General features: G+C 36.9%; 1 long non-coding RNA gene across 1 annotated transcript in view; it reads left to right on the top strand.

Moving 5' to 3' along the window:
• LOC149125599 (uncharacterized) overlaps window positions 1–25,111 on the top strand; it is a 98,713-nt gene that overhangs the window by 40,930 nt on the left and 32,672 nt on the right. The window contains exon 2 of the long non-coding RNA XR_016211445.1: window positions 24,561–24,664. This is a non-coding gene — a long non-coding RNA (uncharacterized LOC149125599). The remainder of the gene's footprint in view (window positions 1–24,560; window positions 24,665–25,111) is intronic.

Raw genomic sequence — 25,111 nt, 5'->3', positions numbered from 1 at the left:
ATATGGGTGTCAGCTGCTCCACTTCCAATCCAGCTCCCTGCTGATGGCCTAGGAAAGCAGTGGAGAATATGGAAGATGGCCCGAGTCCTTGGGCATTACCACTACAACTACTTGATATATTTTCAATTGTAATGTGATACTTTCTGTTCATATAGTGCCACTGAGAAAGTGTTCAGGATTTTGGATGCATATTAGAAATATTTGGGAGATTTAAAAAATCTGGAGGTCAATATATATTCCAGATCACTTAAGTTTTCTTGACTGGAGAACCATGTATCAATGATTTTAGGATGTATCAAGTAAGTACAATGTGAAACCCAAGTTTAGAAGCTCTCATTTAAGCATTTATTGTGGCTGGTAACTCAAATAAATATATAAATACATTCATACAGATAATCTAGAAAAGATTAATGGAAAATTCAAGTTATGAAAAAAATATGTATGCATTATAATTTTTGCATCAAAATAAACTCATGCTAACTTTATATCTAATTTTTTGAAATTTTAAAAAATTATTGTGAGGTGGGTGTTGAAGCAGGAGAGCATTCCCATTGAGTAGTTCACACTCCAAATAACCAAAACTACTAAGGTACAGCTGGATTAAAACCAAGAAGTAAGAATTTAATCTAGATCTCTCATATACTGTGTCAATGAAGCACCTACTTGAAGTTTCCAAAAATTTAGAATCAATAAAAGTGCCTGATAGCTGAATGCAGGTATTCCAATGTAGAATATGGGTGTCCTAAGCAGCATCTTAAACCCTGGACAAACACCTGCCTTCTAATTTATTATATCATGTCTGAGCAGAATCTAGTTTGAGGTAGTAGGAAGGCTAAGATATCAACTTGGAAAGAATACCTATCGGAGTAATTGCTAAAATTGAATCCATAACAAACATCAAACTGATGGTGACTTTTGGGTGGAAGAAGGATGAAGTCATTGATGGTTTCTGAAAAATTCATGGAGATCATCACCAAGGAAATCAATACTTTAGCATTTGAGAGGTAATTTTGAGAAGGCTATTGGGGCCAGCGCTGTATTGCAGTAGGTTTATCCTCTACCTGCAGCACCAGCATCCCATATGGGTACCAGTTCTAGTCCCTGCTGCTCCTCTTCCAATTGTCTCTTATTCTGAACATACAATAATGGGGCAGGTGCTGTGGCATAGCGCGTAAACTGCCACCTACAGTGCCAGCATCCCATATGGGATCCTGTTGAAATCCCGGCTGCTCCACTTCCAATCGAACTCTCTGCTATGGCCTGGGAAAGCAGCAGAAGATGGCCCAAGTGCTTGGGCCCTGCACCCACGTGTGAGACCTGGAAGAAGCTCCTGGCTCCTGGCTTCAGATTGCCACAGCTCTGGCCATTGTGGCTATTTGGGGAGTGAATCAGCGGAAGGAAGACCTTTCTGTCTGTCTCCTCTCCCTCTCTCTGTCTATAACTCTATCTTTCAAATAAATAAATAAAATCTTAAAAAAAAAAAAGAAGGAGAAGAGTGTTGACGCTGAAGCCCACGGTGGCAAATAATTAACATCAATTTGCAAGGAAAAATTAATCTTGTTTATATACCCCGATTAAATAGGACTGGCAACTAACAACAGAAACAACAACCAACAGGATAGACATCTCAATTGGTTCAGTCTACATAATTCTGACTGAAAAATTAAACTGAAGTAAAGTTTCTGCCAAAATGTTGTAGCCAGATCAATGGAAGATAAGAACAGAATTTTCAATGGAACTTTAAACAAGTAGAATGCAAATCCTGGAGCTTTTTTTTTCTTCCAAAATTTTTAACAAGTGATGACACATAGCTTTGTCACTATGATCCTGAAGAAAAAATACATCCAGGGCATGGTTATCAAGAAACATATATGATCTGGATAAAAGGAAAAGTAGAATGATCAAAAGAAAAGATCATGACAGCAATTTTTTGGGGTGCTCAAGCCTTTGCAAGTAGTCTTTCCAGAGGGCCAAAGAATGGGAACATCTGTTTATCTTGAGGATGCTTTGAGAAAGTTAGTCAAAGTGTTAGCAGAAAAGTACCTGCTAATGTTTACCCACAGTCCTTCATCATGACAATGTCATGCTCATTCCTCTCATCAAACTAGGGCAATTTTACAAGAGTCTCAGTGGAAACTACTGGGCATTGATCACACAGTATTCTTTTGAATCCTTCTGTATTTTTGGTTCCTAATCTTAAAAAGTCTTCAAAGGAAACCCATTTTTCTTCAGTTAAAAACACAAAAATGCATTCATTGACGTGGATGAATTTCCAGAACCTTCAGTTCTACATGGATAGGCTAAATGGATGGTACCTATGCTTGCAAAACTGAAGTGAACTTGATGGAACTTAGGTTGATAAGTTTATATAATGTATATTAATTTTGATCTTATAATTCTAATTTTTCATGAAATATTTAAAGTTCCCTTGTATATGGGTTAGAAATGTTTATGGAAAACGAAATTAAAAGATACATTACTTTGGTGAAAAAAATTCTATAATCTGTGCATGACTTTTTCATAACACATATTTTCATATATTTTTGAAGACCTCATGGATACATACATTTCAAAAACTTTCGGCACAAAATAAATTTATCTTTTATCTTATTTTCTATGAATTTCATTTTAGTTCCTAAGATGAAGTTTGTAGGTCTATTCCTGAAGTGTCCTCATGTGTATGTATATATTAGCACACACATATATATACACATGAATATATTTGTGTGTATGTATTCTTCACTATTAGAGAATGTGAACTTTTAGAATTATCAACAAAAATGTGCCTATCACAGGAAAATGAGTAATATATTTTTCCTTTTCAAATGGAAATTTAGAGTGCTCCTATTGTTCTAACAGAAATCTAGAACTTAGATACATTGGATTCCCCTCTATTTAGAGGTTGCCAAAAGGGAATTACCTAGAATTTTGTATAAATCAAGTATCACATATTTTTTGCTGCTTCATGATATGTGGAAAACTGATTTAGATAAAAATATCTGCTAACCAAGGAATTTGCTTGATGTTATTTAAAAAGACATATATCAGCGACCACCAGGGCAGTATCACCAAACTAAGGCAATCAATCAATTGTTCTAGGCTACATTGAAGTTATTTTAATGGCAATTTATTCCTTTCAGAGAAAGCTGTTTTCACAAATATACTTCTGCTGCTACTAACATGCAAGTGCTTTAAAACAAAGAAGGTCCTAAGCTTATTTTGGAAAACTAGAAGTGGACACTCCCTCTTTTGTTGCCCTTGAGATACCCAGTCAGTAGTGAAGAGGAAAGATGAATGTCACAAAATCTTTGTTCCTGGTGTGATAACTTGGAAAAAGTACTATATCTCCACATGTGACTAAGCCTTTATAGAAAGCTGCTAATTGCATAGCATATTGTTAAGATAGAAGCAATTATAAAATATTATCATATGTTAAAGGTAGTAAAAGGATTTTTTTCTCAAAAAGATAGTCTGACGTGGAGGAATGGCTTATAACTGATTGAATTAAATGTGGCTGGCTTTTCGCCCCATTCAAAAAGCAATGCATTTAATTAAATCATCAGCACCTTCTCAGCCTACATTTCTACAAAAAGTGAGAAAGTTTCTCACAATGATTAAAACGCTCTGAAGTGTTAAAATGTGTAATATCAGTGTCACAGGCAGACTTGAAAATTTAGGGAAAATCATCCAATTTAGGGCAGGAAGGGTTTATTGAACTAAATTGTTATTTTAATTATGATATTATGATAGTCTACTCATATTCCCTTTGGATGTCTTCAATCATATATATATACATATATATATTCTTAAAATGTACAAAAAATTGAAATGACAGTCATTAAGACTGTTTTGTCCAGATACAGAACACCTTGAGATACAACATTTAGATAATTTGGGGTTGGTCACGAAGTCAGTACATGGTGCTCCTAATGAATGGGGTCTGATCACTCCTCACTGAAAAAGCTACCTGGAGAGAGTAATGGATGAAAGGAGTCATGTTATGGGAGTGTTAGAATGATGCGTTTTTGTGTTTTTGTTGTTGTTGTTGTTTTCCTTTTAAATAGGTAAGTGTTAATGATCCATTTTCTAAAGTGAGTTAGGATTCCTGGGTGGTCTTGTCCCTTCTGTGATAACCATCAGCACATGGCAACAGAGAACACTATCCTATGATGACAATGAACAATGTGTATTTTCTCTCTGAGATTTAGAATGCACAAAAGGGTTTCTCTGTTATAACATAAATAGAATAGACTTTAGAGGCTGAAAGGTGATCATGTAAGGATATCAACATTTGTCTGAGTGTGATTTTCTTCTTCCTTCGTCAATACATGCAATGTCTGCACTGCACCTCTCCGAGGCCTGTTACACTTTGCTCCATACATGAAGGAGATGACCTCCAGATCAATTTGGTAATTATGGAAGGAGCAACTATGCCAACTGAGGCAAAACCCACAACTATTTGGAGATTTGGAGAAAGCATAGTGTGATACCATCACTTTCAACCTTTCCCATACACCAAATGAAAAGCAGTATATTGTGTGAGGGAAATGAAAAAGTTCAACACCACATTTCATGTAAGTTGTATCTCACAGATAGTGATATGTCCTGGATGAGCGAGAGGGACAGTAGTGGTAGAGCACAGGGAGGAAGCCATAAATGTGGTTTGTTTTTGGAAGGGATTCTTCTGTGGCTGACATTTGGCATTCCCTCAGAGCCTCAGATATGAGTCAGTTAGAATAATCCCTTTTATCAAGCTAAGAGGGTAGCAAAGGGTGCTGGAAGTAGAAGGAAGCAGAGTGCACTCTCAATGTTAAAATGACTGCATATGTGATAGAATCTTGCAAAAATGCAGCTTCTGCATCAACATGTCTGATTTGGGGTCTCAGATTCTATACTTTTAAAATGCTGCTAGTGCTATCAATGCTACTGGTGTTGGGGTATTTTGATTATTCAGTTTTAGAACATAAGACAACCTGACAGTGCAGATGATAATAATAATAACAATAATAATAATAAACATTGTTTATTATTATTATTTTAATAAAAGGGGCTGTCCACCAAAAAGGACAGTTGTACCACATGGTAATTTCAAGTTCTAGAATCCTACCAGTGTATGCACATAGCAAATACAGATTCATCTATAATATAATCCAGTGGTTATATAATGATGAGGAATGTTTGCTGAGAGAAATAACTATATTTGATAGACAAAATAACACACACACACACACAGAGAAATACTTCACCAAACTCCATTATTAAATCCATAGTAGAAATTTTGGATAAGTCAAAGAAGTTTCTATATACAAGCAGTGACTAAGACTTTCAACATACCTAGTCATGTGTTTCTGGGTTCCATCTAATAGCCAATTATATTACTCTGAGGACATCTTCGAACAACTTCAGACCTTACTTTCCTGATCAATAAAATGAAGACTCTAAGAGACAAAATCCTTAATTTTCATTCTAGTTCTAAGCTCTCTGTATAAAAAATAATAAAGCTGTCCCTCCTATAAAGGCTTCTCTTTTTTAAGGCATATTAGTACTGTTATTTCCTGCTCCTGCAGGGAAGTCTAACTCCACTCTTTTGTAAGCAAAAGAATGTTTAAAAAATGCTGACAGTGACTTTGAGGCCTGATTGCATTTGTATTTTCAGTCCTTTTAATTGAAAGTAAATTGGTATTAGAAATGTGATTACTACAGGGAAAAGAGAAGGGTGGCTCTGCTTATGGACTTCATCATCAATAGCTTTTGCTTAAAGGGTCCTTTTAAAGGAGCAATGCCTGGTGGGCAGAAAAGCAGCAGAAATAAGACATTAGGTTCCATTGTTAAGTGGATCCCTTGCTGCTTCATTTACCCAAATAATATAATGGGAAATTACTCCAAATTCCTTTAAGAAAAACACTATTATACGAAACTCCATATCCTCCCTAAATATTACCAAGTTATCTGCTAAAGTTATCTTTTATTATTATTTGAAATTAAGACTAATTAAACACATGTGAGATACAGTGCTAAATGTTAGAGTTATAAAAGATGAGTAAATTCCATTATCTGTCCTACAGGGATCCATTAAAACATGTATCAGAGACTAGAAAATAAAGGGAAAATGTGTATTGTCTGCCACATGCCAGGCACAGATACTATATGAGCCCTAATACTAAAACCCAATGAAAAAGGTGCATGTACCTATTTGGTCATTGAGGAACTTAGTGCTCAAACAAATTAAGTAGCATGCCCATGTCATACTCAGCACACCTTGGATTTGGACACAGGTTTCATCACCTTAGATATCAGTTTCATTCAGTATAGTCCAACTAGGCCAAAGAGATTAATTGTTAAGACTTTGAAATATGAACTGCAAGGAAGTCCAGAAAGAGAGGAAGCTAAATTTACTTTGAGAAAATGGAAAAGACTTGACATTTTAGAAAACATGTGAACTGTACCTCAAAGGATAAGAATTTAGTCCACAGGGAAAGGACATTCCAGGAAACATGAATAGTTTCATTTATTCAGTTTCCAGCTGATAATAAAGGCTTGAACCAGCACCAGGAAGATATGAAAAAAATGCATTGCACTTTACAAAACTTTTCTTATACTTCGGCAATAATTCTTTGAAAGAATAAATGACATAGTATTTAACAAAGACAGATTTAAAAGATCAATACCATTTTGAAATGCAGACCATAAGATCTATTTAACAAGTGTATCCATTCAGTAGATACCTAATTTGTTCAAATACTCTAATAATTTGAAATATTCTCTTAATTTTTTTGACAGAGTGGACAGTGAGAGAGAGAGACAAAAAGGTCTTCCTTTTTCCGTTGGTTCACCCCACAATGGCCGCTACGGCCGGTGCACCTCGCTGATCCGAAGCCAGGTGCCAGGTGCTTCTCCTGGTCTCCCATGCGGGTGCAGGGCCCAATCACTTGGGCCATCCTCCACTGCACTCCCGGGCCACAGCACAGAGTTGGACTGCAAGAGGAACAACCAGGACAGAATCCGGCACCCCAACAGGGACTAGAACGCCAGGGTGCCAGCACACCAGGCGTAGGATTAGCCTATTGAGCCATGCCGGCCGGAAATATTCTCTTAATATATACAAAATGCCATGTGTTTCTTTCTATTAAAGATCTATTTTTATTTATTTATTTGTGTGTGTGTGAGAGAGAGAGAGAGAGAGAGAGAGAGAAAGAAAGAAAATCCTCCATCTGTTAGTTTGCTCTCCAAATGGCCTCTATGACCTGGGCTGGACCACACCAAAGCCAGGAGCCAGGAACTCTAACTGGGTTTCCCACGTGGGTAGCAGGAGAAGAATCACTTAGGCCATTTCTTTGTCCTTTCTCAGGTGCATAAGCAGGGAACTGGATTGATAGTGGAACAGCAAGGACTGGAACCAGCATCCATGTGGGATACCAGTGTCATAAGCAATAGCTTAACCCTCTGTAACACACTTGCCCCACAATGGGGTTTCTAACTTTGCCTATTAATATACTCAGAGATGAAAATTCATGCTATTTCTCATTGGTCTAGTGGTTTACTGATAAATAATCATAACTGCATACGCCTAGAAATCTTAAACTGTGAAGAAATTTTCACTTACCACCTGGTAATTCTATCTTACAATTTGCATAGTTGTTCATATAACACTCTCTCATTTAATTGCATATAGCATGGTTTATAATATAGCAAAGTGATATATAATAAATAACATAATTCCTCTGAATGTTATAACATACATGTGATCAAAATATTTATAAACCACAAATATTATGTGCTTAACATTCTACATCATGATTTTATTATATTCAGTAGGTGTATAAGCCCAGGTTCATGGACTATTTCACCTAAAACTGGAAAAACCTAGTATACAACATAGAAATCTAGTGTATAAATATGTGCCCACTGTACAGTTTGCACATAAAATTTAATTCACCTCAAAAGGGTCATTGCATTGTATAGTAGAAGGACAGAGGGACCAGAAAGTTATGGAGAATAGAAAGAGTATTTAAAGAGAATGGCCTTGGCCGGCGCCGTGGCCCAATAGGCTAATCCTCCGCCTTGCGGAGTCGACACACCTGGTTCTAGTCCCGGTCGGGGCGCCGGATTCTGTCCCGGTTGCCCCTCTTCCAGGCCAGCTCTCTGCTATGGCCCGGGAAGGCAGTGGAGGACGACCTAACTGCTTGGGCCCTGCACCCCATGAGAGACCAGGATAAGCACCTGGCTCCTGGCTTCGGATCTGCATGATGCGTTGGCAGCTGAAGCCATTGGAGGGTGAACCAATGGAAAAGGAAGACCTTTCTCTCTGTCTTTCTCTCTCTCATTGTCCACTCTGCCTGTCAAATAAATAAATAAAGAGAATGTCCTCCTGAGCTAAACTCGTCCATATTCAATCTTCAGTCCAGCCATTTAGTAATGATAAAGACAAGTTGAGGATATTTAAATCTCTGGTAAGCAGATGATGTGGTTAAATTCCAGTTCTTTTTGAAGCCTTTTCCATCCTATATTCTTTCCTATTACATGCTTCAGCACATCAGTGTGCTCACATAGAACTGTATTACATTTCTAATTTAATACCCACTCATTTATCTTTTTATATTCCTTGTATGCCAGATGTATAAACTAGACCATAAGGTCTCTGAGGGTGAAGTAGACAGGCTAAAACTGATTATGTTTGTGAGGTGGAAGACCACACCTTCGCCACGCTCCTGTGTGACCTCACAACCTACCCAATACCCTCACCATGCCCCTGTGTGACATCATGCTCTACCTGACCATACCTGAGGGCCCACTTGCCCACAAGCCACTCCCCTGTGAAAAATATATAAAAGGTAAGGAGCATCCCAAAGCTGCACGTGGCTTTTGGCCCGCTCTCTACTTGGTATGGACGCTACCCTAGTTTCCAGATTTTCCATTTTCTTTAAACTGAACTAAAGCCCTCACTTTCCTATGCACCTTTTGCACTAAATAAAAGCTTAAAATGTACCATGCTGCCTCATTTATTGATGCCGGTATTTAGAATTCTTCTCTAAATATTAGGCAAAACCCCTCTCAGGCTTATTAATATTGGGGATTCATTAATAAGTGTATGGTGATATCATATGGCACCCCAAATTCTGGTAGCATCTGTTGCATCCCAGATGGTGCTTCTGGGGAACTTTAAGGGGCCACATTTCTGTATAGATTTTAGGGGGTCATCTCGGATATCAAGGGCAGGAAGCATTTCATTTTTATAATAAGTAGTTAGCATAATTTTATTTACCTGTATTCCTATTTAAGAGGCATCAAGATAGAGTGAGAGAGACAAGCCACCACACACAGAGCTCTCATTTGATAATTCAAGGCCTGGAACAGGTAGATTTTGGCTTGGCTGAAGCAGGAAGCTAGGAACTCAATCCAGGTCTCCCATATGATGGGAAACTATTTCACCCTTCAGCACTGTTTCCTAAGGTTTGCTTTAGCAGGAAGCTGAAGTCAGGAGATGAGCCAGGCGTTGAAACCAAAGAACTTGAAGGTGGGAGGCAGGCACCTTAACTAGCAGGACAAAAATCTTGCTCCTTAGCCTAAATTTTTGTATACATTATAATCAAATTGAAGAGATTTCATTGAATCAGTGAAAACCGGAACTGATCAAAGCTCAATATTTTTAGGTTATTGTAAATATTCAACCCACTGTCTTTCCTGACCACAATTTTTCTACCATAGAAAAATATATGCACAAACAATACAAGTCATTTTCTTATTAAAAAAAAAGCAAGATTATTCTCTCTCTCTCTATTTTTTTTTTTCTGAGATATCTCATTTTGTCACCAGGGTTGTACCAATTTCTCTATAGAAAAATTTAAACTTTAGATGATTATACAAATACTTTAGAAAATTAGAGCTTTAAGTACACAAATTCATTCTTCCTTCAGTTTATGTATATTTCTTTATTTAAACCAAAAAGTCTCTCTTCAGCCCCAGCAATGTGACTACAATATGTAAGACACTGGTGGGAACTTAAGGAGAGAGTATATTTAATTCTTGTCTTTTTGAAGCTCTCAGTCTAGAAAGGGAAACAAAGACACAAATAGTCACAACACAATGTGGTGCTATAATTGAGTTAAGCGCATTATATTATAGAAGCAGAAACATTGGAGTAACTGTAAAATTTCTTTTTTTTTTTTGGAACTGGAAAATAATTGTGAATTATGCTAATAATGAAATCCAGGTCTCTGCTTTTATAGCTGTCTTCCTTTTGAAATGCCTTTGCTTTAATGGCTTTGTGAAATAAAGACCTCAGCTACTACAGATAAGCTCTGAAAGCAAATGCTGATTTTTAAAAAGAAATCCTATCAGAGGGACATCAGCTATGCTAGTGCATTCAAGCCAATTGTAGCAAAACCTTAAACTTTATCTGCTATCACAATGATCTAAACAAAATTATAATGAAATTACCTATAATTAGAGAATAAAATTTCTCATGGAAAGCTTTCATTTTGGGTCTCTGGAAGCAATGGAGGTTTCATATCTGCTTGGCAGACTTAAGATCTTTGTTTGGATAAACAGTGTGTGGCATTTAAATAAGATTCTTTCTCCAAAACAGCCATCAGGGATTCGGGGGAAAAAAGCAATTAGGCTGGCACAGACTAACTAGTTTTTGTATACTTATATTTCATCACAGACAGCCCCTGAATCTCTTTCTAGAACAACATACAGTAAGAACTTGAAAAAAAAAAATATTTGTTTCCAACTAGAAAAATTCGGATCTCACTGTGATCCTAAGACTAATATTTTCACTGAGATGGGAAATCACCAACTATGACTTCCTTAAGGGAAGAATAGAAATGTATCAGTGCATTTCATTTATGTCCTGACATTACTGGCTCTCAGTGGAGAGCAGAGAGCTGAGCACTCAGTCTTTGATTAGACTGGGGCTTATAGGGCAAAGAATTCAGTTTTTCCCCCTGTCTATCTTTGCCCCCACCCCCTTCTCCTCCAGAATGAAGGGCTTGCTGAGCATAAATTAGGAAAATTCCTCCCCAGGTTTACCATCCTGGCACTGGGCCTGGGGTGCCTGCCTTGGAGGAGGGATGTAATGATTTCATTGCTTCATGTTACCAGGCCAGGGAATCCATTTGAGCTGAGGAGAGAGAATTCTCCTGGAGGGAAGGGCTGGGACCACCTGAAAAGTTATCAGGTTCTGGGCAGGACTTTGTAGATGCATCTAGTAATTTGATGGAATAGCTCACAGAGCTAGATCGTTCACCCATTTTGAGATGATTTGTGTATAAGGTATAAGGTATAGGACTTGTTTCATACTTCTGCATGAAGATCCCATTTACCTAGCACTATTTGTTGAAGATACTGTCCTTTTCTCCAGGGAATGATTTTAGCTCCTTTGTCAAAGATTAGTTGGTTGCAGATGCATGGACTGATTTCTGGGGTTCCTATTTTTTTCTGTTCATCTCAATGTCTGTATCTGTGACTTTTCAGGCTGTTTTGATGATAACTACCCTGTGATATGTCCTGAAATATGATATTGTGATGCCTTTGGCTTTGTTTTTGTTAAGATTCACTTAGATATTCAGAATCTCTTGTGTTTTTATATGAATTATAGCATCATTTTTCTAATTTTGAGAGGAAAGTCATTGGTATTTTGATTGAAATTCATTGAACTTATACATTGCTTTTGGTGATATGGACATTTTGATTACATTAATTCTTCCAGTCTGTGAAAGTGGGAGATGCTTTCTATTTTTTATGTGTTTGTCTTATTCTATTTCTTTAATGTTTTCTAATTTTCATCATAGAAATCTTTTATATCTTTTTTTTAAACTTATTTCAGGGCATTCGATTGGGTCTGATCTTACACGGTCTATATTAGCCATGGCATTGTCTGTGTATAGAAAGGGTATTGACTTTTGTGTGTTAATTTTATATCCTACTACTTTACCAAAATTTTTTACGTGTTTCAATCATCCTTTAGGGTAGTCTTTTGGATATGTAGCATCATGTCGTCTATAAATAGGGATAGTTTGACTTCCTCCTTTCCAGTTTGTATCACCTTCATTTATTTTTATTTCCTAATGGCCTATCTAAATCTCCCAGAAGAACATTAAATAGTAATGATGAGGGTGGGATCCCTTGTCTGGTTCCTGATCTTAGTGAGACTGCTTCCAACTTTTCTTCATTCAATATGATGCTGGCCAAGAGTTTTTCTTAAATTGCCTTGATTGTGTTGGGCAATATTCCTTGTATACCCAATTTGCTTAAAGGATTTGCTGTGAAAGGATGTTGTAGTTTATTTTATATGCATTTATTGAAACAAACATATGGCTTTTATTCTTCAGTTTGTTAATGTGATGTATCACATTCAATTTTTGTGTATGTTGAACTATCTCTGCATGCCAGGAATGAATCTCACTTGGTCCAGGTGTATGACCTTTCTGATGTGTTGTTGGATTCAATTGACTAGTATTTTGTTGAGGATTTTTGCATCTATGTTCATAAGGAATATTGTTCTATAGTTCTCTTTCTCTGTTCTATCTTGTCTAGTTTTGGAATTAAGGTAATGCTAACCTCATAGAAGGGGTTTGAGAACTTTCCCTCCTTTCAATTGTTTTGAATAGCTTGACAAAAATTAGAATCAGTTTTTCTTCAAAAGTCATAGAATTCAGCAGTGAAGGCACTCAGTCCTGTTCTTTTCTTTGTTGGGAGGGTCTTTATTGATTCTTGGCTATTAAGCTTTTTAGGTTTTCTATCTCCATGGCATTATTTTGGTAGATTATATGTGTCCAGGAATCTATCCATTTCTTCTAGATTTTCCCATTTGCTGGCACATAGCTGTAATAATTTCTGATTATTCTTTTGATTTCTGTGATATCAGTTGTCATATCTCCTTTTTTTTAACTTTTATTTAATGAATATAAATTCCAAAGTACAGCTATGGATTACAATGGCTTCCCCCCCATAACGTCCCTCCCACCCGCAACCCTCCCCTTTCCCTCTCCCTCCACCCTTCCATTCACATCAAAAGATTCATTTTCAATTCTCTTTATATACAGAAGATCAGTTTAGCATATATTAAGTAAAGATTTCAACAGTTTGCACCCACATAGAAACACAAAGTGAACAATACTGTTTGAGTACTAGTTATAGCATTAAATCTTAATGTACAGCACATTAAGGACAGAGATCCTACATGAGGAGTAAGTGCACAGTGACTCCTGTTGTTGACTTAACAAATTGACACTCTTGTTTATGGCATCAGTAATCACCCTAGGCTCTTGTCATGAGTCGCCAAGGCTATGGAAGCCTTTTGAGTTCACCAACTCTGATCATATGTAGACAAGGTTGTAGTCAAAATGGAAGTTCTCTCCTCCCTTCAGAGAAAGGTACCTCCTTCTTTGATGACCTGTTCTTTTCACTGGGATCTCACTCGCGGAGATCTTTCATGTAGGGGTGTTTTGTTGTTGTTGTTGTTGTTGTTGTTTTTTTTTTTTTTTTTTTTTGCCAGAGTGTTTTGGCTTTCCATGCCTGTAATACTCTCATGGGCTTTTCAGCCAGATCTGCATGCAGATAAAAGTCATATCTCCTTTTACATCTCTGTTTTTATTAATTTGGGTTTTCTCTCTTGCTTTTGTTCATTGAGCAAACGGTGTTTCAATTTTGTTTATTATTTAAAAATAGGTCTTTAATTCATAGATCTTTGGTATTATTATTTGTTTCAATTTTGTTTATTTCATCTATAATTTCAATTATTTCTTTCTTCCTACTGTTTCTGGGTTGTATTTTTTATTGTTTTTCTAGGTCCTTGAGTTGTCCTGATGGTTTATTTATTTGATGCCTTTCCAATTTCTTGATGTAGGCACTAATTGCTATAAATTTCCCTCTTAAAACACTGCTTTTGCTTTATCCCATATGTTGTATTGTCATCTTCATTCATATCAAACATTTTTTATTTCCTTTTTAAGTTCTTCTATGACCCACCATTCATTTGGGAGCATGTTATTCAGATCCAATGTTTTTGCATATTTTCTAGAGATTCTGAAGTTGTTAATTTCCAACATCATTGCATTGTGGTCAGAAAAGACAGATGTATAGTTTCAAATATTTTGAATTTGCTGAGATTTACATTATGGCCTAGCATATGGTCTGTCCTAAAGAAAGAAGCACTGATGAAAAAATGTGTATTGTGCAACTATGAGATTAAATGTTCTGTACAGATCAGTTTGACTCATTTGGTCCATTGTATAGATTAGCTCTGTTGTTTCTTTTTTGATCTTCTGTTTAGTTGATCTGTCCCATTAATGAAAGTGGGGTGTTGAAGTCCCCCATTGCTATTGTATTGGAATCTATGTCTCCCTTTAGATCCATTAACATTTGTTTTAAATAGCTAGGCTTTCTGGTAGTGGATGCATATACATTTATGATAGTCAAATCTCCCAGTAGAATTGATCCTTTAATCATTAAAAATTGTCCTCCTCTGTCTCTTTGAACAGTTTTTGTGTTAAAGTCTATTTTGTCTGATATTAGGATGGCTATACCTGCTCTTTTTTTGCTTTCCATTAGCATGGAATACCTTTTTTTTTCTATCTTTTCACTTTGGTCTGCATGTATCTTCGTTGGTGAGCTGTATTTCTTATAGGCATCAAATAGATGGGTCTTTTTTTAATCCATTCAGCCAATCTGTCTTTTAATTGGATAATTTAAACCTTTTCATTTAAGATTACTATAGAGAACTATCAACTTGGCCCTGGCATTTTTTTCATAAACTTTCCTATTTTTTGCTTTCGATTTCCTTTCTACTTTTACTAGGAAAATTTCTGCCTTCACATTATTTCATAATGATGACTATCTTTCTGCTTTTCTCTATGTAGTATATCTTCAAGCAACATTTGTAAGACTGGACAAGAAATGGCATTTTCTTTCAATTTCTTTTTGTTATGGAAGGTATTTACTTCACCTTCATTCATATATGAGAGCTTTGCACTGTAAACTATTCTGGGTTCACAGGATTTTTTTTTAAGACCTGAGCTATGTTTTTCCATTCTCCTCTAGCCTGTAGGGTTTGTGGTGGTAAATCAGTTGTGGATCTAATTGAAGATCCTCTGAAAGTAAAGAGGTGTTTTTCTTGTGCATATTTTAGGATCTTTTCATGAAGTTTTACTGTGGAAAGTTTGACTACAATGTGTCAATGTGTTGAAAACCCTTTTTTGGTCATGTCTATTTGGAGTTCTCTGTGCCTCATGTACATGGATGTCCCTTTATCCAAATTGGAATAATTTGCTGTAATTATTTCACTGAATAGGCCTTCTGATCCATTCTTTCTTTCCACATCTTCAGGGACTCCTAAGATCCATATGTTGGATTGTCTGATAGTATCCTGTAAGTATTGAACATTACTTTTAATTTTTATGATTTGCTTTTTCTTTCTTTTGTTTTTTTTTTTTTTTTTGGTTTGACTGAAATATTTCCAAAGATTTTCTTCTATCTTGGATATTTTTTCTTCTGCCTTACTAAACCTAATGTTAAGGCTTTCCACTGTATTTTGAATTTGACATATTGAATGCTTCATTTTTAATATTTCAGTTTGATTTCTCTTCAACTATCTCATGAGAAAATTTTTCATCTATGTCATGTATGGATTTATTTAACTCATGAATTTGCTTCTCATTGCTTCTGGATCATCCTATGATCATTCATTTGAATTCCTTTGCAGACTTTTCAACAATCTTTTCATCTTCACATTATAATATTTAAGAGTTATTGTATTCCTTTGGGGGAATCATGTTGTCTTCTTTATTCTTTTTTCATGAATGTGCTGGGTATGGTCAGGGAACTCTGATCAGTGCTCAAATGTGGGACAAGTATCAAGGGTGACACACAATTTGGGCAGGGTAGATTTCAATGGTGAGAGTATGATCATGCCTGCTAGTGTAATCATAACCCCACCTCCTCACTTCCAAAGTGATCAATGCTTGGGTTAGTTCACTGGGGGTACAACCCTCATCCATGCTGGTGGATGAACAGCACAAAAGATCTGTGTCATCTTCAGCGTGAGCAAGGAACCCTCTGCCATGACCTACCCCAGGCCATCAGGAAGCTCTGAGCCTCCTATACCAGACACAGTGATTGTCCAGAAACCCAGCTACATCTTACACTGTATCATGCAGTCACAGAATTTCCACAGTCACAACACACAAGGCTCCCACAATTTAAGGGTGCAGAGGATCCTCTCAGCCCCACGTTCCTGTCCTGTCCACTGAGAGAGCAGAAGCATTCCCAGAGCCAGCTGGCTGTGGGTGCTCCACGTTAGAGTTTTGAGTCTGGGAGTTCATGACATGTTGAGAGGATGGGAGCACCTCACAGTCCTTTGTGGATTCCCTGTCCCCTGTCAATCCCTCAAGCCAGAATAAAAGTTAGTAGGAAATGCAGATTTCTCCTTCTGGTAAAATGCCCTGGTCTCACAGGCTCACAACAGATGCCAATGCTTCTAACGGTGTCAAAATGGTGCCTTCTTTCTGTCAGTTTCCAGGTGCCCTTGTTGCGGGCGAGGAAAAAGAAATATGCTTTTCTTTTCTTTTTGATAGGTAGAGTTATAGACAGTGAGAGAGAGAGACAGAGAGAAAGGTCTTCCTTCTGTTGGTTCACTCCCCAAATGGCTGCTATGGCCAGCACTTTGCCGATCCAAAGCCAGGAGTCAGGTGCTTCTTCCTGGTCTCCCATGCGGGTGCAGGAGCCCAAGCACTTGGGCCATCCTCCACTGCATTCCCGTGCCACAGCAGAGAGCTGGACTGGAAGAAGAGCAACCAGGACTAGAACCCGGCACCCATATGGGACGCTGGAGCCGCAGGCAGAGGCTTAACCAAGTGAGCCACAGCGCCAGCCCAGAAATGTGCTTACCTTTCACTAAATTAAGTGGGTACCCTGCCCCTGGCTAGGGCTCCAGATCAGACTCAAAGACAGGCAGTATCACATGTGACACAGGCTGGTACAGTCTGCTTTCATGTCACTCTCCAAAGCTGAGGTCTCCAACAGTTCCCAGAGGCAGAGGTCCCGTGTGGCTTCCCTGCTCATTGCTGTGCGTCTGTACCTTCTTACTACTCCATAGCATCCCCATTCATTCTATAGAACTTCCACTGCAAACTTCTCTCCAACTCTCCACTGGGAAGGCACTTCCACCATTTTTATGCTGCTTTCCCATCTTCAGAAGCAGCACATATTTTCCCTATTCAGCCATCTTGGAAGCTCCATGAAGTTATGTTTCAATTCATTTTTCCATGAACTTTATGAAGTGTCTATTATTAGTAGCATGTAACCTTACTTTACTTTCAGTACTAGTTATCCTTTCTTGTCAAGTGGAATATAAAATTCTTATGGGCAGAATTGGTTTTTATTTTTGCGTCCTCAGTGTCTAACATAGCTCATATACATATTGACGACTTATAGATTTGTTGAAGCTGTAACTAAATTAATCTATGTTTATTTAATCATAAATGTAAAACACCCTTAAGAAAAATATGAAAATGAGGCAAAGCTATTGAAACCAGGTAAAAACAAAAGATATTTTTGAATGAAAATAATGCAAAATTCAAAGAAAGGGAAAACAAATTCCTGTGGCTCATGAATATAACTATGACAGAAGTAATCTTTCCTTTCTCTCACATTTAAAGAACACCCCCTCCAATCAATATTATTAGCCTAAGTAAAATTTCACTCTGATAATTGCCTTCCCTTTTGGCTTCCAAGGAATGCTAATGGGTCTGTTGTGCTCTTTGGACAACCTGAAATGCCAATACAAATTAGCTCCACTTTTCCTGCTTGCCAGCTTCCATCTGCAACCAATTCATAACTTTGTTTCTCAAACATGTGCCCAAACAGACCACTTTCCTAATAAACATTGAGTGTTCCCTTCTCAGGCACTGCCATTTTATAACTTCCCCCACAGGCTTTAGAGAACAACCTGTTCTTCACAACTCATTTCCATACAAATATGAAAGAAAACTCACTTTTAAAAAGCTAAAACTTTCTTTTTCTCTCTTTTGAAAGGTTTGGGGGCAGCTGCTGTGGCATAGTGAGCTACGGCTCTGCCTGCAGAGCCAGCATCCCATATGGACACTAATCCCTATCCCAGCTGCTCCTTCAATCCAGCTCTGGGATATGGCCTGAGAAAGCAGCAGAAGAAGGCCCAAATGCTTGGGCCCCTGCACACATCTGGGAGACCTGGAGGAAGTTCTTGGCTCCTGGCCTCAGATAGGCCCAGCTCTGGTGGTTGCGGCCATTAGAGGAGTGAAGCAGCGGATAGAAGACCTTTCTATCTCTCCCTCTCGGTATCTGTAACACTCTTTCTCTCTCAAATAAATAATAAAAAATCTCTTTAAAAAAGTAAAGTTTTAATCCCAAAGACAAAGTAAATAAGCAATAAATCTTGAATCCGAGGTACAAGAAGAGAAGCTTTCAGTCCTGCCTACGGCATGTTTATATATAGAATAATTCTATAGAGGAACAATTTTCTGAGAAAAATATTTATCTTCTGCAAAAGTAGCAGTTAAAGATAAATTCATGATACCTCTTGAGTAAATGAGAGAAAAGAACCAACAAATTATGTAGGAAATGTTTAAAGGTTTTATATACTATAGATACCTTTCCTGGATATAGTTGTATCAAGTGAGTAAATATACAGTAAATTTTTTAATGTAGTTTTCTTAAAAGGCACATGCCAATTATGTATTTGAATTCCTGAAAGCACTCTTCCTTCTCGTTCAAACAAATGCCACAACACTGTAATCCACACATCAGTGATTCTCTATTTAGGACTGTGAGAGCAGAAGTTGAGTAAATACTCCTCTAATTGAGAATCATGATAGGTATGTCAGTCAGAAGGTAGAGTAGATGAATGCATTAATGACAAAGCAGGACAATTATGGAATCTTCCCCAAGGTCATCCTGAAAAGGGAAGCAGTGAAGTGTGAGAAACAACTGGTTATTTTATAGACTTTTTGAGAAGCCTGATTGACTTCTGGAAATATGTGGACAGCACTTCATCAGCAAAAACAAACCAAGGATTTCTAAACTAATCAGTAAAAGATAAAGAAGAAAAAAGAAGAAAAGAATTGCTGGGAAAAAATACTGAATTGAAGTCTCACTGAATCCAGTTATATAGTAGACATTTTTCTTCTCTGTGATTACATTTCATTCAACATTTTAATTACTTCTCAGCAAATTCTTAATCATTAAAATATCTCTTTAGAGAAAACAGGACTAAATCTAGCAAAATGATGAATAAAACTTTGTATCTTGTGTTTTCCTTAAAGTGAGCATCTGATAATATTGAACATTTGATACCCTACCTAACCATCAGCAAGTCTATGCTTGCAAGTAAAACAGCTGCTTCTAGTTACTCATTATACCTCTTTTATTCTGTCCTCTATTTCTCTTTCACTTTTTACGAAATTTATCCCTCTGCTTATCTTATCTTTAATGCTGTTGGAAAGAGAGAGTTTCAATAACCTTATGGGGAAGGAAAAGGTTAACATCATTTTAAAGCCATTTTGGATTTTCTTTGGAATTTTCTTATCCATGAAAAGTGTCCTTATTATTATGGAACTTGAATCATATGAGTGGTAAATGTCTTAGCCATGAGCATGATATCTTAGTGGTTGGGCACACAGATGTTGTAGGCAGGTTACTTGAGTGAAAACTCCAGGACTCAAATTTTACCTGGATGTCATTGAGAAGACTACTCATTCTGGTTTAATTTTTTCACATAGGAAATTGGATTCATAGTGATAGTTACCCATGGGAGTGGTGTAGAATGCGTGGGTTAAGATCCCTTTCCCTGATGCCAGAAAGAATTTGAGGACAATATGTAAATAAAGATGAACCTATGAATAAGATTTATTAGTAGCAAATCAAAATTACACTCTAGAGAGGGAGTGCACTGACTTGGGAGTGAACTGGGCCTGACTAGGTCCACATCTATTCCTCTGACATGATCTTGATAGAATAGAGAAACAGATCACTCATAGAAAGGGGTGTTTGAGGTGAGGTTTTCCAGGAAATGGTAGGAAATTCCAGGGATTGCATTATGGTCAATTTTCTTGCCTTTTTAGGGTGTTTCAGACATGTCATGGAATCAAGTGCTTGCTGGAATCAGAATTGACCGTCGTGGTAATTTTATTGTAATGATATTAAGAAAGGCTATAGATCATCCCGCAGACATGATTGGCAGCCATGTTGCCTGTTTCCACCACTATCTCGAGTAGTGATTTTTGTTCCAACAGCAGTTTCTGGTTACCTCAGGCACAGCGCAAAGCAATTGTCTGTGGTGAAGGATGTGGGTTTGTACGGAGGGGCTGGTGACACATACTCCTCAGCTCTCTCCTTGCTTAACTACTTCTATCTCTACATGGGGGGCGGGGGGCGGGATTCAATAAATTAAAGCATTTAAAGTGCTTAGAAAAATGTCTGGCACATAGTAATGTTGCTTTCTGATATCTAGTCAATTATCATCAAGTTAAGGCAATGATAGGCCGCATTTCTGAGTCTTTGCTCTAGTAAAACTGCCCACTAATTACGAGTGTCAGCTTGGGGCTTAATAGGAACAATATATAAACTTTTACCATGTTTGTTATGCCAGCTAGAAATGACTTTTCCAGTTTTTCATGTATGATCTTATATTTTTTCTACATGCTTTTACATCCATAAAGAACATATAGTTCAGTTTTATGGTTGAAAATTATAAAAATGATATCATGTTGTAAATTTTCCTTTGACATTATGTTTTGCTTTTACATTAGTTCAGATTTAAGTATACTTATCTAGTAATTCATGTTTATCATGAATAATTAGCTTTTCTGAATAAATCATTTACTTTCTCTGCTAACGAAATTTTAGATTTTTTTAGTTTTTTTTTTAAAGATTTGTTTGTTTATTTGAAAGAGTTATAGTGAGAGAGGGAAAGAGAAAGAAAGGGAAAGAGAGCGAGAGAGGTTTTCCATTGGCTGGTTCACTCTGCAAATGGCCGCAATTGTTGGGGCTGCACCAGGAGGGAGCAAGGAGCCTAGAATTCCACTGGAACCCAAGCACTTGGGCCATCTTTCCCAGGTGTGTTACCAGGGAGCTGGATGGGGAGTCGAACTACTGGGGCTGGAAACTGAGCCTATGTGGGATGCCTACATTGCAGGCATCAACTTAACATGCTATACCACATCAGCCTCTGTCCTTTTATTTTAAAAAAATGTGTTCCAGCAGAAACCATGTACATCTGCAGAAGTGAAAGAATTTTCCTAAAAAGAAAACATAGAAATGAGTTTGCTGCATCATTTAGTATATACTATTCAAAGTCAAGGCATAGTTACAAATTATACTTCGAAGTTCACTTGTTGACACACTTGCTTATCAAATTTAAATGAATTTTACCAATCTGACATGTTAAATACTGTTATATTATTTCTTGACTATTCTATTTTCATAATTACTTGTAAAATTGAGCATATTTTCATGTGTGATAGCTCATTAGGTTTTTCCCTTGTATATTGCCTACTCAAATCCTTTGCCTATTATTGTATTAGAATATACACTATTGATTTCCAGAAGTTTCTCTAGTAGTCTCATTAAGTCCTTACATATTTTAGATGTTGTAAATATATTATTTAGATGTTGCTAATACATTATATTACTTAATTTGTTGTGAATTAATTCATTCCAATAACATTTAGCTTATTGGAAATTATTTTATTGAACTTTTCATTTTGCTTCTATTTTTCTCTTTTAAAAGATATTTTTGTACTTAATATAATTTGGGAAAATATTCTGTGTTTTCTTCTGAATATTTTACAAATCAGGAATAATGATGTCAGCTTTATTGAATAATAAAGCTAGAGATTATTGTGCCCATTTCATGAGCATGCTTCAAGACTTAATAAAACGGCCGGCGCCGCGGCTCACTAGGCTAATCCTCCACCTAGCGGCGCCGGCACACCGGGTTCTAGTCCCGGTCGGGGCGCCGGATTCTGTCCTGGTTGCCCCTCTTCCAGGCCAGCTCTCTGCTGTGGCCAGGGAGTGCAGTGGAGGATGGCCCAGGTGCTTGGGCCCTGCACCCCATGGGAGACCAGGAAAAGCACCTGGCTCCTGGCTCCTGCCATCGGATCAGCGCGGTGCGCCGGCCGCAGCGCGCCAGCTGCGGCGGCCATTGGAGGGTGAACCAACGGCAAAGGAAGACCTTTCTCTCTATCTCTCTCTCTCACTGTCCACTCTGCCTGTCAAAAAAAAAAAAAAAAAAAAGACTTAATAAAGCCTAATATTCAAATCTTAACTCAGAGTCCAGATTGTATAAAGTAGATTTCTGATAATATTATTCACCATTTAATTTAATTATCCACATATCCAAATTAAAAGCTATTAATTCCAAGTTTCAGGGAACTTGAAGGGGAAAAAACTTAGAGCAGTTCTGGGAGAAGCTAATTAGAAAGATTTAACATGAATGCAAATTTGATTTCTCACTACTCCCTTCTCTAAATATCTCGGTACCAAAACAATTGATGTGATTGAGCATCCTAAGGTCACAGAAAAAATAAAAAACATTTGATTCATGAGATGTTCACTAAACCAAGTGACAATGACAATCTTTCTTAATGAATAGTTTTAAGAAAATAATTCACCACTGGAATAAAGGAAACATGATGTGAATGATATCTTAAGAGAATTTTGTGGGAGCTGTAATGTATGATCAAACAATGCAGGAAAGGGAAATAAGGATCAGGGAACTAGTCTGATTAAATGCTTGAATCAAAGAGAACTTAAACACAGACTATGGCTCTTTCGTATCTGGAAGCAAGAACGAGAGTGAAATTTCAGCTAACAAATGTGAAACTACTTAATTTCACTTTTCATGTTGAAATGATAGTACATGTTTATTTTATTTTAATAGAAAACTTTTATTTAATAAATATAAATTTCATAGATATAACTTTTGAATTATAGCCGTTCTTCCCCCCATACCCGCCCTCCCACCTTCAAATCATCCCACCTCCTACTCCCTCTCCCACCGCATTCTTCATTAAGATTCATTTTTAATTTTTTTTATATGCAGAAGATCAACTCTATACTAAGTAAAGATTTCAACAGTTTGCACACACACAGACACACAAAGTATAAAGTACCATTTGAAGACTAATTGTATCATTAACTCTCATAGTAAAACATATTAAGGACAGAGACGCTACATGGGGAGCAAGTGCACAGTGAATCCTGTTGTTGATTTAACAATTGACACTCTTATTTATGAAGTCAGTAGATGTTTATTTTATAATAGCATAAATATAAGGGACAATAAATATGTCTGTCATAAGGTCACATGAGTTTTATCATTCCTAATAAATCTGATCATTAATATTCACTCTACATCCTCAAAATTTGAGTGCAAACTCAGATGATTCTGACATGTTTCAAATGTTATAGTTATAAATCTTTCAGTGGAGATGTTAAAAGAAACAGATAGCATTTTCTGTCAGATTTAAAATAAATATATTTTGGAGCATTTATTCTCTTACTGAAGGATGGCTTTTTCTGTCATTGCCTCATTTTTTTTTCTTAAGTTAGCCAAGATCCAACTGTTGGAACTCTGATATTACAGAAAAGATTTATTATACATCATTCATCAAATATTAGGGTAAAATATATAAAAAGTGAGATGTTAAAAATATAAACTAAAACATTGTAGGAACAGGACTTGTGGTTTAGCAGGTTAAGCTATCCCAGGGATGCACACATAAGATATGAGTGCCTGGCGTTGATTCCTGCCTCTTTTTTTGATCTGGCTTCCTGCTAATGGACCTGTGAGGCAGCAGATGAGGGCATACGTATTTGGATTCTTCCCGTTCCTATGGGAAAAATTGATAGAGTTCCTGGCTCCTGGCTTCAGCCTGGCCCAACCCTGTCCGTTGAAAGCATTGTGGGGTAGGGTGGAGAAGAGAGGGGTGATGAACCAATCAATGGAAGATTCTCTCTCTCTCTCTCTCTCTCTCTCTCAATCTCTGTCTCTCTCTCTCTCCCCCTACACTACCATTCAAATAAATAAATATAACTTTAAATAAAACTATAGAGAAATTAGGAGGAAGAAAAAATATCACTTTGAAAGTAAATATTATATTCTGGGGGTTTTTGTATGCTTGCCTATAGAGTACAGAGATGTGGTACCTACTACCCTCATAGTTTGCTCACCTACACTAATAAAGGACTTCATCCGCATACATAGCCATCCCAGTACCTCTACCAATCTTAACAAATTCTGAAAGACAATTAAGAATTACACAAGAAGGTAGGAAGTAGAATGGATCATGCTGCTTTCCAGTCTGGTACCCAGCCATCATCACAACTGGATTAGATTATTTATCAAACATATTATCATCCTGTCTTCAACATGTGTTTTCCTTATACCCATGGTTGAATTTCCATTGTCATTCATGATTTAATGACAAAATCTTTACCCATCCTGCAAATATTAGGACAAAATTACTGCCTGGATTTGCTACCTTCCTTTGTTATTGAAGGGTGAATTTTTACTATGTTTCTAGATACTGAGATGCAACACAAAGTTGAAACGATGAGCTTCAGAACCATTCTCCTGTATTTTGGACACCACTCTTCTATCTTCGCTTGCACCAGAGTCTCTCTCAAGGTACCTGCACATCACATCTTTATATTAATGTTCAAGCTAACTTGAGACTTGTTATAACATCTTTTTGACAATTATTGGTTAATGCCTAAGAGAAATCTGTCATCACACACAATTCTCATGCCCCAAGGCTTTCAAGATCTTTTTTAATCCATTATGGCCTACATCTTTTCTTCATTATATTAAATTATTTTATTTGTTCATTTACCTATAAATTTCACTAGAAATATGTATCTTACAGTATTTGGACAGTGTTTATGATAAATTTAAAATACTTCTGTTATGCATTTACTCCAAAATTACTTTGATATCATTTCATTAATTTTACTTATGTCTTTTTTTAGTAGAACCTAAACACCAATTCAAATTAAGTTATGTTTCAAACATACAAATGGATCCTACATCTTATAAGTGTAGGTTAGGTAACATTTGGTAAAAGTTTCAGTGAGG

The sequence above is a fragment of the Oryctolagus cuniculus genome, chromosome 7 (genome assembly GCF_051225735.1).
Source record: "Oryctolagus cuniculus isolate XC-2025 breed Fujian yellow rabbit chromosome 7, ASM5122573v1, whole genome shotgun sequence".
Classification (NCBI taxonomy): Eukaryota; Metazoa; Chordata; class Mammalia; order Lagomorpha; family Leporidae; genus Oryctolagus; species Oryctolagus cuniculus.
This window is presented reverse-complemented; position numbering and strand designations above follow the sequence as displayed.